The 19,743-nt window shown below is 38.1% G+C and overlaps 1 long non-coding RNA gene across 1 annotated transcript; it reads right to left on the reverse strand.

Annotated features, from left to right (window-relative positions):
* Positions 1-2,654: 2,654 nt before the first annotated feature.
* LOC148216521 (uncharacterized) lies at positions 2,655-19,537 on the reverse strand. Its single transcript, XR_015795167.1, has 5 exons — positions 19,523-19,537; positions 16,431-16,508; positions 15,357-15,690; positions 12,091-12,174; positions 2,655-5,850 (listed from the first exon to the last, which is right to left on the reverse strand). It is a non-coding gene; the product is annotated as an uncharacterized LOC148216521 (long non-coding RNA).
* Positions 19,538-19,743: the final 206 nt, after the last annotated feature.

Genomic DNA, 19,743 nt, shown 5'->3' on the forward strand with positions numbered 1-19,743 from the left:
GATGAACTGACCACCGCTAGTACCCACCCCAATGTCACCTCCCTGGAGGCTTTAACCAACCAGGAAGGACCAGGATCTAATGCACAGGTTGCCACACTAACAGCCACGGGGACCCTGTCCACTTCCTCAGGTCCAACAGGATCAAACCATTCCCAGATAACCAGGTAAGTCCTCTCCCTGGGCATCTCCACTGGACCTACATTATGCTCAGCCTCCACCTGGGAATGGATCCGAGTGATTTTATCTGTCAGGTGTTCAGCAAATTACTCTACATGGTCCTGTAAATGGTCCTCCAAATCTTTGTTGATATAACTGCTTTATAAGTGGTCCCAGGCCTTTCATTGTCTTGAATGGAGGATAAGACACAGATGACACTTACATTGCAGTGGAGCAGACAAACATGTTGTTTTGAGCCTCTTTGCCACTATACTTTGCTTAGTCAAGCAGGACACCCGAGTTTCTCTGCTCAAAATGCCATTGCACTGGCAGAGGAGTACAATGGCATTGAAATTTTTTAATTAAAATTTGAGAGTACTACATGTGCAACACCAGTTCAATTATGAAGTGAGACCACACACATAAGGCTGAATTATTTTTACAAACTTTCATGGCATGTATGCAAGTTGTTCTGTAGAACACATTGTAAGAAAAAGCAAAGCCCTTTTTTGGTCAAAGACCACATGTGGACCTCATGACACATGTCAGGCATTACACATAAATGAGGCAAGAGGGAAGTGAGCTCGATCAAAAGCAAAAAGTGAGTGTATTAAGAAAGAACTGTTTTCTCTAAGCCCTATCTCCTTTTTTTCATAAAGTGATTCCTCTGCCCAGCCTCTCTCAAGTTATCCATTGTTAAAACCATTCAGTTTAATTTTAACTCACCAGAAATTAGCGGCAATTGAAGTGCCTGGGGGTTGCACAAGATTTCTTAGAGGAGGCATAGATTGTACTAAATAAATATTATTAAAACTGAGAAGTTTCATTTAGAAACTCCTTTAATCTGCACAATTTTTAAATGTAATTATTTACCTGGTGTTTACATAAATTAGAGTGAATCTGCTCAAGCAAGGACCAAGTTGAATGATGTGCAAGAGTTATATATAAAATCTGAGGCAGATAGATTCTAAATGAAAATAATAATATTACTTCTGGACCCTCGGAAAAAGTTGAAGAAAAGGCAATATTCATTTAAAGTCTAAATATTGACTGTAGAAAATATAAAACATTATTTGTATATGTGCATCTTTGTACTCTAATTTTTGTTGTTCAAACCTTCTACCTACTTTTGTACTGTACATTTGTTTTGTGCAAGCAGATTATTTGTTTAACCATGAACTTAAAAGACCATAGTTAATATGTCTATCTGAAATCTTTAATCCTTTGTTCTGTTTGCCTTCCATTTTAACAGCCAACTGATTTCACTCACAGTAAAGCTTGTCATTTTAGCTTTTGCCTTTAGCAACTTTTTTTCCTTTTTTAAAGTCTATTTTCTTTTTAAATAACTAGTTTACTTTCCTCTCTATCCTTTCTGAGATGTCAAAGGTGAGGAGGGAATAAAACTGAGCTCATGTAAAGAATAAAATGGAATTCAGGTAAAAGAAGAAAAGTCAAAGATACGGCATATTTTATACAAGCAATGCTGCATTAGCATGAAATTTCACTGAACTAGTATATTATATGCATGCAGTTATTTGAAAATGTATTTTTCCTGTGCCAGGGAGCTTTGCAAATGATGCATCTGTAGCTGTTGGTATTTTACTGATTTGGAGAGAATGATTGACAGAAGGTTGATGAAACTGGATTGAAAATTGAGAGGAAAAGGGAGGCCCCAGTAAAAAAAATTCAGATGTTGTGGGAAAAAAGTCAGACATCAGAAAATGGTATCACCAGCCACTTTCTAATGCTATTTGTCAGCAGAAGTCAAACCATTAGTTCCAGGATCTTTCTCCCTCTCTTGCTCCATCTTGTTCTTGTTGGCATATGACTTCCTCACCTCAGTCTCCATTCTGTTCTTTCAGTCTTGCATGTCGTTCAGTCCAGCTGCAAAGTCTAGGATAAAGTTCATGTTATTATATGCACTCAGCAAAACGGACATGGTTTCGGAAATGGTTAGGCTCCAGTTGAGCAACAGTATTATAGGTGAAATTGTTGCCTTGCTTTTTTCCTGGACTGTCACTACAGTCCTGACCCTGAATACATAGCCTCTTATCCTCTTCATGAGTAGGGTTTAGGAAGATACACTATCCAGCTGCAGCTCTCTGCTTAGATATGCCACAGCTTGTGTTCCTGGTGGAGCTGGAGTTTGATGATAAGACCTGTCACTGCTGTTTTGGTTTCTTTATCTCCATAACCTAAGGAGGATGTCCATCCAGTGACTCCAATAATAGGATCAACAGGATCCTCCTCTGGCCTCACACGGTTCTAGGCTAAGCCTGTCAAAAAGATCTGGGACATAGTATTTTCTCCCTTCAGCTAGCTATTGTAGAGCTGACAGCTATGTAGATTAGTCATTCCAAACAGTAATACAGGTAGTCCCCAGTTCAAGAACGAGTTCCATTCCCAAGGTTGTCCTTAAGTCGAATTTGTATGTAAGCCGGAATATATATAGCCAGAGTATAAACAGTATTGTATAATTAACTCGAATCATTGCATATTGTATACTTTATTTTGCCTCTGGAAGACATACAGAAGTGCAAGGGTTCATAATGTATGCACCAGGAAGTAATGGAGTTTTCAAAGTGGATGATTTAAGCATTCATGTTTATAATTTAATATACTGGAAATAATGTTCTAAATTCCATATGATTAAGTGCAGGACAATCTGTGATTAAGTCAGATCTAGATATTTGACTAACAACTGCTAGCAAATATACCTCCAAAGAAGAATCTTTTAAAGACAGGCAGATCAATATGGGAAGTTGGGAAAAAGGCTTATTGAAATGGACCTCATGAAGCCCCCCAAAAGTTATCCAAGCACACCAGTTAGTTTAAAGCTAACTTTCTTAGTGACATTTGCTCTGCTGCATTTCAATTGTTGTGGCTAAATTCTACATTCATTTAATCATATCATCTTTAACTTGTTCATTTGCCAAGTTATATTTCACCAACAGCTTATAAATAAGGCCCAGCAAATGCCCTGAATGTGTTGGTCTATACATGTTTAATTATCTATATAGTTTTTAAAGATAGGTAACCTAATAACTACAAATGAACTGCACAGTATAAGACTATTTGAATAGCCCATAAGTGATACAAATATGTAAATTCTTTATTTTCCTTTCTTAAGTTCCTTTTTTTCCAAAGTAAATATTAATAATTTTTTAGATGTTATTCTGAACTTAAATTGGAAGCTGTCTTAGATCAATTACAGTGGTACCTCGGGATACGAACGCCTCTACTAACAAACTTTTCGGGTTACGACCAGCTCCGGCCACAAAAATTTACCTCGATGTGCGAACTCCGCCTCGGGGTACGGTCATTTTTCCGCCCTGACACGTGGTCCGCGGCCATTTTTCCGCCCCTGACACGTGGTCCACGGCCGTTTTTCCGCCCCTGACATGTGGTCTGCGGCCGTTTTTCTGCCCCTGACACATGGTCCGTGGCTGTTTTCCCACCGCACCGCACGGCGCCCGGCCGTTTTCCCACCCCGCCGCGCGGCGCCCGGCCATTTTCCCACCCCGCCGCGCGGCACCCGGCCATTTTCCCGCCCCGCTGCGCGGCGCCCGGCTGTTTTTCTGCCGCGCGGCACAGCACCCGGCCATTTTCCCACCCCTGATGCGTGGTCCACAGACGCCGGAACGGATTAACGGTAATTACATTGAACCTAATGGGAAAATTTGCTTCGGGGTGCGACCAAATTCGGAGGGCGGAACGGATTAACCGGATTTACATTGAACCCTATGGGGAAATTTGCATCGGGTTACGACCAACCCGGGATACGCCCAGAGTCACGGAACGGATTAAGTTCGTATCCCAAGGTACCACTGTATTATTCTATGCCATGTATTCTGCAGTGATAGAGAACACATACACCCTTCTTATGTATGGCATCTTTTCAAGTATTTAAAGAATACAGGTAGTCCTCACTTAATGACCACAACAGAGACCAGAAATTTCATCATTAAGCAGTGTGGTTGTTAAGTGAGGTATCACATGACCACACTAAACTTTTTGCAGCAATCATTAAGTGAATCACTGTGGTTATTAAGTGAATCATGCAGTTTCCCATTGATTTTGCCTGCTGGAAACTGGCTGGGAAGGTCACAAATGGTGATCACATGACTGCAGAATGCTACAATCATCATAAAAGCAAGCTGGTTGCCAAGCACCTGGATTGCGATCATGTGACTGCGGGGGTGCTGCCAGGATTGATTGTAAATAACTTTTAGCGCCGTTGAAACTTTGAACAGTCGCTAAGTGATGACTATCTGTACCATTGAATCCTCTCTGTCTTCCCCCAGTTCCTTCAATCTGTCTGCATAAGATCCAGTTTCTATCTCCTTGATAATCCTTGTTATTGTTATACATTATTATTACAAAGCCTTACTTTAAATCTGTTCCAGCTTCATCCCTCTCTTGAATTTGATTTATCTAGATAATCCCATTACTTTGAAATAGAGGGTTACATTATTTGTGTTTGGGATTCAATAAATTCTCATCTATATCAATAGTTCTTATACTATCAGATGTCTCTTAGGTACCATTCACAAGTGTTTTATCTATATTATTACTACCTTAAAGGATGAATCCTTCTTTCTATGGACCCCCGTTATGGCAGTATATAGGTTGCTTATACCATAGTTTCCTTCCTAGTCTCATCTAGTTACTCAGCTGCCCTGAGCTTCCACTACCTGTCTTAACATCTTTCCATTCAGTGCTATAATATTCCATTATACTGATTGTATCCTCAGTAGGTCTTTCTGCATCTATTCACAATTCCATTCCTCGTGCCAACTTTGGCACAAATGGTGTCTGCTTTGGAATTCTTCCAAAAACTTCTCTAAAGATCCTGTGAATCTTGACAACTTTGGTTACCAATTTATCTGCAGCCTTGTAACTTTATCCAAGATAAAGTTATCTTCAGACCAGATGATTATGATTTTTACTTTTATTTCATGTATCATTGTGTTTTCCTCCTCGTGTTTATATTAGCAATCAAGGCAGCTTACAATAGTAAAAATATGAGATATAAGACAGTATAATTTAAACAAGTTACAGCCCTGAGGGATACCATAGGTCAGTGACCTCGGTATTGAACAGGAATCTCTTAGCACCACTTTCTGGCAGGCCTTGTCAGGAAGGGCAAAGCCTCCACTGCAAAATTTTATAGCATTGCGTTATGAATAGGAAGCGATTAGGGCTATACAAAGTATTTAAAAGGGTCACAGTGCAGTGCATGCTAAGACAAGCAAAGAACCCCTCTTCAAGCATGAAAATGTCATTTGGAAGGCTCCAGGCAGTACTTCAAAGGCTTTCCCCATCTGTATGCATTATGTGTGAATCTGCTGCTCGTTTACTCTGCTGGAAGTTCTTGCAGAATTCTTCTCTGCACATGCACCAGCATGTGCAAAGGAATACCTTTGCTAATTCTTTTGGAAGGTGAGTCTGCTGCAATGCTTCAAAGCACTCCTTTCAAATCCTTTGCAAAAAAGTGATGCTTCTGGACCATGCTGCTTGATCAGTTCCTGTTCCTTTTCTTACCAGGTGCTTCACCAGCAGTTATTTCAACTTTTGTTTACTATTAAACATGATTTGCAGGCTGGGTGGACTGGTTATTGCAGACTGAACTCCAGACAATCGTGGCCATCAGCTTAACCTTTTAGAATACTGTGCTCCGGGCCCCATTTCATTCTGGAAAATAAAAACAGGTGTTGGGAATTGAATTTGATCCATAACAGTCAGTGCACTCCCGTTGCAAAAAAAAAAAAAAGTTTTAAAGAAAGAAAATGTGTTTCTGTTGTTCAGGAGGGAATCTCCAGTCTGAACAATACTGTTGCCGCAGGCACACAAGTACTGCAGATGCTGTGTCAGCATGCTATTTGTAGGGTCTTTTTCCTAAATCAATCTGATTTAGGACTGATTTATGTCTCTGGAAGAAGCACACAGGACTTTTAGCTGATGATCTCATTTGTGGTTTCCAGGTAACATAAGTTGATCAAGCTACTTTTGTTTCTGGGAGCCTGGTTACCTCTGCTGTAATAATAATTTATTTTTAGAAGGCAGATTGACTTGAGAGCCTTTGGTTTCAGTGGTCTCACTACACTGTTTAGTTGGCTGTATCACAAAATACAAATTGCCCTGATCAATCCGGGAACCAATTCATGCAAGATTTTACTATTGCATCATTCTGGTAATCAATAAATTGATGTAAACATTTTAATATGGTTATGAGGGAAGTACAAGACTTTGGAGGAAGTGCACGTGCTGTGCATCAGTAGCTGTGTGTTGGGATGCAAAAAGGCTTGCAAGTAGTTTTTAGATTAGAGATTCCAGCTTACATAGAACAGTGTGAGCATGGTTGGGATAAAACTGAGCTTTGCTTGTCCTTGTGCGATACAAGCCAAAATGTGCCAGACTTGACTCACACATTAAGGTGGTAACCTAGTCTATGATAGATGGTATTCATGGTCCTATCTGGTGATGACTGTGGCATGTGAAATATTGTGACTTGGAATGTAAGATGAATGTATGGTAAAGAGCATGAATTAATGAATGAAATTTTTTAAAAAGTTATGAGTTTGTGAAACCAAGTGAAAGGGGCAGGCTATAACAATTCTGACTGAAGTAAGTAGAGTTGATGAAAACATTCATGGAAATGAACATGAATGTTTAATTATGAATGAAGAGCCTAAAAAGGATGTCAACATGAATGAATTGGTATCACTAGGCCAGTGCTTCTCAAGCTCAGCAACTTTAAGATGTGTGGACTACATGCTGGCTGGGGAATTCAGGGAGTTGAAGTCCACACATCTTAAAGTTGCTGAGCTTGAGAAGCACTGATCTAGATCATTGAGGGTGTGTATGAAAGTAGGAGTTCATAGATTGGTGACAGTTGTACATTATGCTCCAGCAAATGGTTATAATGAAAGAATCCAAAATTCATCTTAGGTGACATGAACAAATGAGTGGGAATGAGATGAGAAAGTACATAAAATATTATTGGTCCATTTGGAATCTAAGAATGAATGACGATAAGGAATGCCTGCGTGAATATCTACTTAGAAAAAGATTTTTTGTTTGTTTGTTTTTAATATATGGTTTAAATGTTAGCCTATTCATATGTAGACACTGCAGATTTGATTTGATTGTTTGATTTGATTGCTTATGATGAAAAATTGAGGGAAATAGCAAAGGATTTAAGGATAATGAGATTTTCTGAATGTGGTACTGTTAAGAGTAGATCTTGGAAAAAATGGTCATGGAGGAAAAGTTAACTGTAAGAAACTAGAGTGAAAATGAAATGCCTGCAGGTAGAGACAGAACAAGTTCCATATTAGAAGACAAACTGATCTTCCAACAATATGAATGGAAAGTTAACATAATGTGGAAGCTGCTTGGGACAGAGTAAAAAAAGAACATTTACCACAGAGGCATGTGGAGTTATGCTAATAGGAAGTATTAAGAAGGATACTTGGTAGAATGATTAAGTGGAAAAGGTGTAGATGAAGAAAAATACATCTAAATTGCAAAAAATGAGGACGAGAATAAGATAGTGGTAGGTAGAAGAATAGATAGAAAATGCAGCCAAAGAGAACAATGGATGGTTAAAATTAAAAGAGGCATAGAAAAAGTGGAGCAATTTTGATAAACAGTTGTTTTAGAAATGGATGAAAAGGGAGACAAGGAGTCGCCAGTTGAGTGAATTCAGTTAAGAATTATGAAATTATTGGGGATGAAAGAGAAATGAGAGAATGCTGAAAGTATTTTAGAGATTTGCATGGGAATGATAGTGATATGTCAAAGAGTGGAACTGAAATAAATACTATAAAAGTTAGTGTCCAGAAAGATTGATTATGATAAAAAGAAAGTCATAAAGTCTATGAGATTGTTGAAAAATGATAAAGCTGCAGTGGCAGACGGTATAGCTGAAAAAAAAATTTTTTTGAATGTAGTTTGTTTATAGCATGGCAACTTATTTAAAATATGCGTGAAAACTGCATTCTTGTCTGATGACTAGAAGAATGGCAGTGTTTATCTATTCAAGGGGAAAGGTAATTAGAGTGAATGAAAAACTACAGGGAATTAATTTGTTAAATGTGCCTGGAAAGTTATGCAATGGAATTCTGATTGAAATGGTGCAAGATGTGAGAGTGAACAATATTTGATAAGTTTAGTAGGTCTTTATGCCATGCAGGTTTGTACAGATCGGATTTTTGCTTTTCAACAAGTAACTGAGAAATGTATGAATGCGAGACCTAAGTTATTGTATGCTTTTTGATTTAGGTAAAGTACATGATAAACTGAATAGACATGAATGCTTTGTGCAAACTGAAGATTGGCTGTAAGTGCAATATTTGATGAAAATAAAGCATGCATGAGAAAAAAACGGAATGCTTAACAAACAATTCCCTATTGAGCAGGGAGTAAATCAAGAATATGCTTCCTTGGTTATTATCTTTATGGATAAATATATAAGGAATGCTTGTGGTGAACTGTGAGAGTTGGGAAGTATGAATGTGACATTGGGAATGGGAATGTGTGTGTATTTTGTAGGCAGAGAATGCTGTGTTGTTGGCTGAAAATGTTAGATTGTATAGTGCAACAAAGAGCATGGGCCTGAAATTAAGGTACTGAAGATCGAGATAGGGAAATGGAGTGAACAATCACAAGTTATCCATAAATGACAAAAAATTAGAGCATCATGACTGACAGGGTTAAGAACAGGGGAAAAATTAAAGAGTTTGGGTCTCCCTTTTTAGTAATAGGCAAGGGGGATGTATATGACAGGAAAGACAGACTATAAATTAAATTTGTCCATTCCATTTCCCAAAGCCCAAATTTCAGGTTGGATTGGAATAGAACAGTTTTACTTTCTTTTACTTGAGACAAGGCAAATGGTTCTTACCTGCTCCATTCTGAATTTTATTTTTATTTATTACTGTTGATATTCCACTCAGTCCAACCAGACTCAAAGTAGCATATAAAAAACAAGCATACTCTGGAAAATATTTGATCTTTATTTCAGTCAAAGATCAGCATTAAAAAAAAACACAGAAAAATCAAACCACAGCACAATAAAGAAAACATCAATTTTGACAACATTCTCTATATAGGTACATAGTATTCTAATATACTAGTATTAATACTAAGCTAAAAAGACTTAAAACTTGAACTAAGAATAACTTAAAAACTAAGAATAAAGTCATAATGTTGTTTAAAAACTATATCTGAAAAACAGTTGATCTTCCTCAAGGTCCTGGGTTTGACCTATTGCTCCAGGCCTGGGACACTGCAAATTATGACAAGTAGTCAAGTTCCATCCAGGGGAGTGCTACCCAAACCCCACCCAGAACTAAAAATGGAAAATCCCTGGTTCTGGGATAAACAAAAACACACAAACACTCACTCTTGTCATAGTTGAGTCTAAAGCTCTTCCTCCCCATCCAAATCCTGATAGCCTCCAGTCACTGGGACAAGATCTCAACAGATTCACTTGATGGCCTTGGTTATTATCAGCATGATACCTGATCCTATGTCAATGAATGACATCACCTAGTGGCTTCATAGATTTTCAACAGAAGGGGGGAGAGCATTGAGTCCTGCAGCATTCCGTAAGCCAGGGTGACCATGAGAAGTTAATACCAACTGGAACTGACCATGGAAAAAAAAGAACCACCACATCACCATGCCTCCCACATCTAATCTCTGCAGTCAATCCAAATAAATACCATGACTGATGGTTCTAAAAGCCACTGAGAAGATCAAGGAGGACTAGGATGGTTGTACCACCATCACCCCAGTTTGGCAGAGGCCATCAATAAGCACAATCAATGCCATCTTTGTATTATGTTCTGATCTGAAACCCAAATGAAAAGGGTCCAGATAATCTATTTTCTCCAGGGACCGCTGAAGTTACAGTCTGACCACCATCTCAACAATCTTCCCTAAAAAAAGAAGGTTAGAAAGTGGACAAATACTGTCCAGCACTGTAATTATTTCAGAAAGTGATAACTGTTTATGTAAATCATCATGATGGGAAGGGGGAAGATTTCTAAAAATAAACTATGGCATTTGTAAAAAATGCATTGGAGTAAATATTTTAATATAAATTGATATTAGTTTCTTAAATTCAATAAAATAATTTAATGCTTTTAATTTTTGGTTTTGTTTAATGCTTTTAATTTTTGGCTTTAGCCACCTAATTACCAGAAATGGAAACAAGCACTTAACTCTTCCATAATCATGTTGAACCAAGGCGTTTAAAATAATATTATTAAAACCTAATGACGTAATTGGTGGATTAAATGTACCACTAGATGGAAACAGAATCCTGTACAGAATTAACTACTAGCTAGTGATAAGAATCTGAATTGTCATTTTCCTATGTAGGCAGTGAAAATAAGTATTGGGTTTGCTCCAATATATATTACTGAAGCATAAAATACACATTTAAAGAAAGAAACATGTATTTCTGTAACTCACTCTCTGATGTTAATTATAGTGATAAAAATCCTTTTGTTGTTCTTGCTGCTCCCTGAATTCTTCAAATATTTACAAGATTGCACTCATTTCAAGCTAAACAAATTCATGTCATATTAATGCTCAGTTCTTCTTTTATAGATAAGAAGATTTTATTTCTTGGCTCATGAACTGCTCTAGTCAAAGCCTATACAACTCTGGGCCCTTTGCCAGCAAATTCTTTTTTCAAACAGCCAGACACAATAGACACAATTTTGCCAACTACTGGTTTCTATTAAGCACTGTCGAGTTGGGTATAATTTTTGAAACCTCAAAGAATTTGAGCCAGACTTAGCAATGTTTTGGGCTGATATATATTAAGGCTAAGGAACAGTTAAACAATTGTCTGGACTATAAAGTGCTGATTCAGGAAGTACAAGTTTTCCAAACATATTTTCTTAAGTTCTGCTCCAATGACATCAAAATGTGAATCAAGAAGAGCCTGATTTGAGAAGCTCACAGTGGAGGATTACACATTCAGGAATTCCTTATATTGCTTTACAGCTATTCATGCTGAGAGTAGCAGCAAATTTCTACATAATTTAATTCCCCCCCCCCCATATTCCTCAGTATCACATTTCATACCAAACAGGGGAAAAACTTGGTAGCTCTCATGACTACCATCAAAAGTAGTGTTACCAAAGAAACTGATGTTAGATTTCTTTCTTGGCAAGATTTGACTCAACCCTAGAAATTCCATCCAAGTTGGTATATATAGGAATTAAATTTAAATAGGCCTGATTAATGATTAAAGTTTATTTCCAAAGCTTGAAGAGCACTAACTAGCACACTTCAATGCCCCCCCCCACAGCAGTTTTGGAGGGCCAATACAAAAAAGTCCCCTATGAGCTGAGACTGCGCCCCCGTGGACAAGGAGCTATTGAAGCTACAGCTCCTGTCCTGCCACGCTGTACCCTGTATAAGGACTCAAGGACCCATCTTATAAATCCTTACTTGATAAAACACCTGGGAAATTCTGGTCTTTTTTATGTACATATGGAAGAGGGGCTGGAGGAGCCAGGGTGAGAAGGAAGGAAAGAAGGTTGGGAGTGGTACCACTCCGAAAAGCTGCTCTGACTGCATGACATTTTTAAAGAAACTACTCCCTTGTAAGGTAACTGCCCATTGGTGTGTGTGTGGGGGGGGGGGGGATAAGCAATTACTTGTGAATTGGCAGCTCATCTGATGTTTGTTATTGAACAGAAAAGGCTATTGAAAAACAAGGAATAAGCAAGAGAAGCAAGTAACTATAAATATGGCAGCTGCAAAGCATAGATTTCTTTGACTTAGTCTGAGGTTTAGCACCTTGGGTTGGGTTGGAATTTAAACTTTTTGTAACACCTAAACGCCTTTACTTTCCTTCTCTGTCCATTCTTCCCTCCTCTCATATTCATCCAGTCCCTACACACACACCATTGCTTTTCTTTCTCTTCCCAATGTAGCTACGGTTTCCCCTTCTTCATCCTTTTACTCTCTTCTTCTTTTGGGCTGTTTCTGCTGGAAGGAGAAAGAGCAATTAGTGTGTGTATCTGGGTGTATCTAATGAACTGCAGAATGTAAGGGTTGCAGATCAGATTAGTTTGTCTTGATCTGGTCTTGATGCTGACTTCTACCAAAGCCTAGAGTCATTCAAATGCTAATAAACTGACTGCTTAATAATCTGTTCCAGAGTTTTAGCCAGCATCAGTATCAAGACAGCCAGTTTTTAGTTTCCAGGGTCCTCTTTCCCTCTTTTTGAAGATGGGAACAACATATGCTTCTATCCAATCCTCTGGCACTAAGCATGTCAATTTCTTAGAAAGAGTTTTGAAGTGACATCTACAAGCAACTTCAAGACTCTCGGATATATTTAGTTTGGCCCTGGAGACTTAAATTCATCCATGGTAAGCCATCTCTTTATTTATCGTGGGTTGTCACTTCCTGCTTTTGTCAGTTATTCTCTGTAGGACCATTTGAGCATGGGAAGGTATGTTCAGCATGGTTTTATAAAATACACCCAACATTTGAAGGTCTTTAGATAAGTTTTCAGAAACAGCCAGAGTACACACATAGTTACAAAAAATACTCTGGGTAGTGCTGGCATCTAAATTCAATATATTCAAGAAATAAAACTGTACTGAAAGATAACCAATTGATTTAATCCGCAAAGCATTATCTGCTACATACAGAAACTTGCAAGCATGAAAAGAAGTTGTGACTCCAACATTTATTACCGTTTCTTATTATTTTAATCCAGTTACAAATTCTGCTTTAGCCCAGTTACATCCTGCTCATTAACTGGACATATTTCTTGATCTGGGGTTAGGGAAGCTTCTTCCTACAGTGCCAAACATTGTTTCAATCCCAGTCACTAATATCTTGATTTGTTCCATTAATTATTTTACGGCTTGGTAGATGGATTGCAAATGTCTGTGCATGTTGCAGAGCAGGGACTCTGATATATTGGCAGGTATAGATTTTGCTCTTGACTATTCTAGCTTTTCCTTAGTTTTTGCATGAATTGAAAATTCCAGTAAATGTAGCTAAATGGTGGGAGATTCTAGGTAAGCAAAAGATATAAATAGACTGTGGAATTTGTCACCACAGGAAGTTGATGGCCAATAATATACTGTAGGCAGCTTTAAAACAGAACTAGCAAATTCAAAGAGGAGAGGTTATCAATAGATCATATCACTATTGTATTTCATTTATAATCTGCCTCTTTATACCAGCTTCTAGGATATACAAATCAGGGGATGCTATTGCATTCCTGTTCTTCCTATGGGAATCCCATTGGTATCTGGCAATTCTGAGGACAGAGTGTTGAACTACATAGGCCTTTGATCCTATTGTCTTCTGCTCTATGCTAACGGATTGCAAGGCAAATTGGGTTTGCAGAAAGAGGGAGCTAGGAGGCCTTGCACAGATGTTCTGAGAAGGCTTTCAAGCATATGAAAAGAAAAAGAAAGAAAAAAATCTACTTTAGTTGTAAATCTTCTGCACAGAAAGGTCTTGGGTAGGGAAAAACTGGGATGTAACAGTTCCTGACATTCAGAATGTTGACTTTTGGAAATCTCAAAATTTCCACTGTTTGTCTTAATAACCATTTTGCTAAAATTGTATTTTCTGTTGTCTGTGAATGACATAGACAGTGATAGTATGAATGAGTTTTAAAATGCATACACAAAGCTGTACCAAACAGTTAGTCATCAGCCATTCACCCTTGGAAATGTAGCTGTAAAGAAGATAAAAAAATATCCCGGTGAACAATATCCTGGTTGGAAATCTTGACATTTTATCATGGGGTTTGAATGAAAAAGCAGCACACATTATCCCTGTCTAAGCTAAAAGCCATCTGGAGTGCCTGATGCTCAACAATAGAAGTTCCAGTTGTTGAATAAAATTGTATCTTTAAACTAGAACCATGACAGGTATTACAGTCATATCTTTCTTATCAGTAGCTTTCCTCTAAATCTATTCCAGCTTCTTCGTCTCCCTTTTTAACTGTGGCACAGAACTGGGCATAACATTCCAATTGTTGTCTAACCCAAACAAATAATGCATCTTATGATAGAAGGAATGGACTTAATGCAGTCCAAGATTGCATTTGCCCCTTTAGCTGTTGCATCACACTGCTTGCTGGTGTTTGGTAGGTAGTCCACTAATATACCTACATAATTCTCAGATGGTCTCCTCAATTCTCAGCTAGGTCTCCTCAATCCTGTACCTATCCATCTGATTTTTTTCTGTGCAGATGCAAGATCTTACACCTGTGAACTTCTTCATATTGCATTTGGCCCAAAGCTGACCCTGTCAAGATTTGCACTGAATTGTTATTTTGTCCTCTAAGGCAGGGTTTTCAAATTCTGTGGTGCTTTGACTGCCTAAAATAATGCATGCATTTGTGATTCCCTACACCCAGATCTCACACCCTGCCCAGTTGGGACAGGAGTGAGTTCTGACAGCAATCCTGTTTTGTATGTGCCAGACCTAACAATTTGCAACCCCCACCCCCCTTGTGACTCACCAGGTATTGCAACTCAGAACTGTATTTGGCTAACCATTCCCCCTAACTTGGTATCATGTGCAGAGTTTATAAGCATCCCTTCCATACCATCCTCTGGGCCATTTTAAAAGAGGTTGTAGCCCTTGGTTGAGGGCAAGGGTCTGAATACAGTTTTGAGCCAGCTGTGTTTCCTTTATTCTTTATTTAAGGTCCCAGACCAATAACATTGTTTCCTTTTAATGTTCATACTATCTAGCTCCCACTTAACTAGCATGCTAATCCAGATGTCATGGGGTACTTTGTCAAATGCTTTGTTGAAGTCAAGTTATTCTCTATATGGTTAATGAAGTCACCTGATCAAAATGTGAGATAAGATTAAACTAGCTAAATTTGTTTTTGACAATTAGGTTAACTTCCAGTAATTACTGCAATATTTTCAAGGTGCTTACAGCTTAATCTTTTTACGATTTGCTCCAGAACATTCCCTGCTATCACCTTCAGACAGAATGCTCTGTAGTTTGCTGAAACCCCTGCTATACCCTGCCCCCTCCCACTCTTTTTGATGACACATAAAGGTACAGCTACACCATAGGATGTTCCTTCACTACTCTTGGATGCAGTTCAATCATTGGCTGACTCAAAAGCCCGGGAGAAATTACAGAGAAAGACAGAGATTTTAATCTACTGCTCCAACCTTGCAGAGATGTGGGACTTTTCCTCACGGTCCCATTAACATGCTTTCCTCCAGTCCATGCGACATCTTCATGCTACAATTAGCAGGATATGAGGAACAGTCCTTAGAGAAAACAAGTCTCAGCTGCAGCAATAAACAGCTTTGTAACATCATGTTTTCCCTTCAGCTACTGAGAAAGGTACCAGAGATGAGAGTTCCCTCAGACCATGTTGCTGCTCCAGCTGGCTAGGAGAGCAAAGAAACATCTCCTGCTGAGAGGGTCTCACAGCCTATGGGCCACCAGGATCTGTGATTTTTCTCTCGTCTGTGGGGGTCTGCCAATTTTACTGCTCTCCTGTGAGAAACAAGGGAAGAGAAATAGCATTCCCTATCCTGATGCAACCCTCTAGAGATCTGAAGCTGCTGGCTGCCTCTCCTGAGAGATTCCATGGTTTCATATTCCCACTTCAGAAGCATCTCCTACTACTATCCCAGCACAGCTGACCTAAGCAAAGTACTTCCAGAGAAACGGTGTAGAGGTGATCATCTGACATGTAGAACTCAACATTTATTAATCCATATATTTAGCTAAGTAGACTATGGAGACTAGTTGGGCAAAATCAGGTTCTGGGCAAAAAGGCAGCTCAGTCAAGTGGTGGAGCTGGCGTGTATAGATATGATACTGTGTGATAAACAAACATGCACAACCACCCACTGATCAATAAGGCCAATATGAGAGGGGGACACTGAAAACAACACAAACACACAATATATTGTATTTGCAAACAATTACTAAATGTTAACATTATGAGTATTCTGACTTCATGAAATATAGAAGAGGAAACTGGAATCTATTCAGATGGCATTAACTTACTTCATTCCAATGTTTTTTTTACAGTTCAGAATAAGTTCATTGTTTTGTAGCAACTTCAACTTTATATGTAAATTAAGACCTTTTCAATTTGAAGGTAGACACTGGTTGCACAGAGTTGATGAAATGATGGCTATATTTCAAGAAATTTAAAGAATGATAAAGTAACTTTTTAAATTTGCAACTTAGCTGGAGCAGAGAGCTGTTGACCCTTGTGATCATACCTCATGGAAGATCACAGGATGTCCAGTACAAACAGAAGACTCTGGGATGTCTTTGGATCAGGTTGCATCTAGGTTTGGCTAAGAGGCAGAGGATATTAAGATTTCAGTATCTCTGATGTGTATTGGTTACAGGTAGTCCCTGAGTTAAGAATGCCCGGTTTAAAGACAACCCATAGTTAAGAACAGAGCCTACTGTAGCAAAATTCAAGTAAAATACACAATGATTTGAGTTAAATACACAATGGTTCAAGTTAAATACACAATGGTTCAAGTTAATTACACAATACTACTTATACAATATTATACTTTAAAACTGTTCCAGCTTACATACAAATTAATCTTAAGGACAGACCTTGGGAAACGAACTCGTTCTTAAACTGGGGACTGCCTGTACAGTCATTGCTATACATGGGGAACTCTATGCTAAGCAGGATAGACTGAAGGATCGTAGTGAAATTTAGAGTAAAAGGTAATTGGGGGTAGAACATTTGACTGGATAAGGAAGAAGAACAAAAGAACAATGCAGAAATCAAAATATTGCTTTCCAATCAAAAGATGAATTTATTATGGAAAGAAGAAATAGGGAAGGAAAGAAATGAAAAGTTAGCTAGACAAATTAATGAAGGAAGTTCAAGGCAAGAATGAGTCAAACAAGTATGGGAATGTGGATGAATGGAAAAAGGAATCCCATCAGCAATTGTTCAGGACAAAAAAAAATCATAATAATAGAAAGGAGGTCTGAGTAACACACAGCAAAAATGAGATTGTAGTGACTGCAATTTTATTTGTTTATTTATTTATTTATCAAATTTGTCACCATCCATCTCATTGAAATTACTCTTTATACAGATCTCTCTCTCATTCTCTCCCAGTGTCTCCCTAGGTTCTCATCAATACCCAGTAGACAAAGACTGGGGAGACTGATTGCAAGAATCCTTCTGTCAACTACTGAATCTAATACTTCCCCTTACTTCCCCTGTAGGTGAGTGTCACTGAAACCTAATGGGAGGTTTTTAAAAAAATGTCCTCGTGGCATGTGCAAGTAACCTGTTCTACAGTATATGCCACAAGGATGCACATTCAGCATCCTGATATCAAAGATGAAGAATTTTGAGTCAGATATGGGATGAGTTGATGCCCATCCTGATTCAGGTGAGTTTAGACACTATCCCCACCCCACCTCCCATTCAAACTTTACACTGAGACAGAAATTAAAATAGTCATTAGGAATTACATGAATGCAAATCCAATTATGTTTAATTATGTCATGGAGGTATTTTATAGGATTTGATCAACAGAAAGTCCCTAGTTTTATGAATGCAGGTCTTATAAAAATTTGCAGACCTTAATAAATATAATTAAAAATTACTGATAGACATAAAAACTCTATTCAAATTCTGTATAGCTTGCTTAAAAGCTAGCCTAATCAACTTGAATAATCTTTTAAATAAACTCTTTAAAACTTACTTTTAATTAAAAGATGAGTTTGTTTTGTATTACTGAAATAAACAATTATTTGGGAAAAATGTTCCTGAAATCAGAGACATTTGATGTCACATGAGTATGAATGAAGTGCTAATTCAATCCCCATTAATTAGAATTGGGATAGAGATGCATTTCTAATTTAAATTGTATTTCTCCTTACCTTCTGTAAATGTGTCATGAGAGATAGTCTTTACCTAACTCCCAAATTCTAGATAGTTTCTTCCAGTCAATTCAGAATTATTTCACTGCAATCTAATCTTGGAGGCCTTGTTTATTTAGCAATAAACCCAGCAGGATTAAATGAGAATTGTTCCCAAGGAAGGATCAAATCTATAGGGCATCTTGTTGCCAGATGAAGGATTCAGTTGGCCTGAGTCCTCCACACATACAAGCTACCCCAAAGTAGTGATATGAAGATAAAAATTAAAGGTCATGTAAACCATCTTTAGCAGTGAGAGAAAAAAATAGACTATAGTTCTAATGGAATATATTGCCATTTTAGGCACTAGAGTTTTTAAGGGCAATTTAGGATTGAAAGGAAGAACAACAAACCTCAGTTAATAGTATGAAAATATGTTTATGAATTTTTTCAAAGGGTAAGACAATGGCTATGTTTTCAGGAGGACAAGAGCATGATCATTCCCATTTCCACTTTCTAAAAGAGTGAAGAAAAAGTGCATTTAAAGTGCTTAGTGCAAGGCTTACTTAGAAGTAAGCCTCATTCTAGTTGTTCTCTCTCTCTCACACACACACACACACAAAAGTATCTCACAGATTTGATAAGAATGAAAATTGTTTTTCTCATTGAACTTATACTTATTTTTGCAGTGGTGTAACATTTCCTTTTGCCTTAAATGCATCCTTTAAAAATGAAAGAAGGAAGGTAATAGGTAATTAGGATTTTAAAACATAAAAAAAAAGACGTCTATACTGACTTTAATCAGCATAGCAGGGAATTATGTGCCCACCCAACTCACAGATGGGGCTTATCCATATAGCCTTCTTGTCCCAGCTCGGTTGGCCTGCATGCTGTTTGTTGGGGACGTACCCTGAAATAGGAGCCTCCATCTTGGGGCCAGCCTGCCTTTATGTCACATGAAAGAGGAGTCTTTGGAGAGAAAGCAACCAGCTGGGCTCCAGTTGGTCACTATAGGACTGTATTCTCCCATCCAGCCATGGAGTTCTGTCCCTCTTTCATCATTTTGGCTTGGCTGCCAATGTGTCTTTCTGCTTTTTCAGGGGAATCCTAATTTTTCCCATTTGTGCATGCAGGCACACACACAAAAGCAAGACAAAGGCTATCATAGATTGCAATTGAAGTTTCCCCAATTCTTACAGTTCAGCTGAAAATTGACTTGAGTTTGCCTGGGATTCTAGAGCCTCTGCCCAAGTGGTCTTATTTCCCATCTCCATTCTTGGTCCAGCTGTCAACAATTGCCCATTTGTTCCCTGCCCATTGCCAGGTAACTCTCGTCACCTTGCATCCTTCACTCATTCTCTCAATCTTTCATCATAAACAGTCAAATCAATTTTTATATAAATTCCTTTGCTATGTGTACACTGCAAATCATATATTAAAATAGATAATTTTCTAAGCAGATACTCACCAACCATCATTCTCATTTGTTCTTGGATCTCCAAATGGCCCAATCACTTTTTCTGTACTGTCTCATCTCTTTCTCACCCATCTGTTCAAGTCATCTAACAGATTAATTTTTCCCCAGAGTGCTTTCATTCAGAATGTTGCACATTTTTTCCTAAAACTTATCTTCCATGATCAACATTCACTAGAGTATAACATTTTTACACTCACCCATGAACCCATACT

The sequence above is a fragment of the Python bivittatus genome, unplaced genomic scaffold (assembly GCF_059951505.1).
Source record: "Python bivittatus isolate LINGU-HERP-01145 unplaced genomic scaffold, Pbiv_v1 ctg000200_np1212, whole genome shotgun sequence".
Classification (NCBI taxonomy): domain Eukaryota; kingdom Metazoa; phylum Chordata; class Lepidosauria; order Squamata; family Pythonidae; genus Python; species Python bivittatus.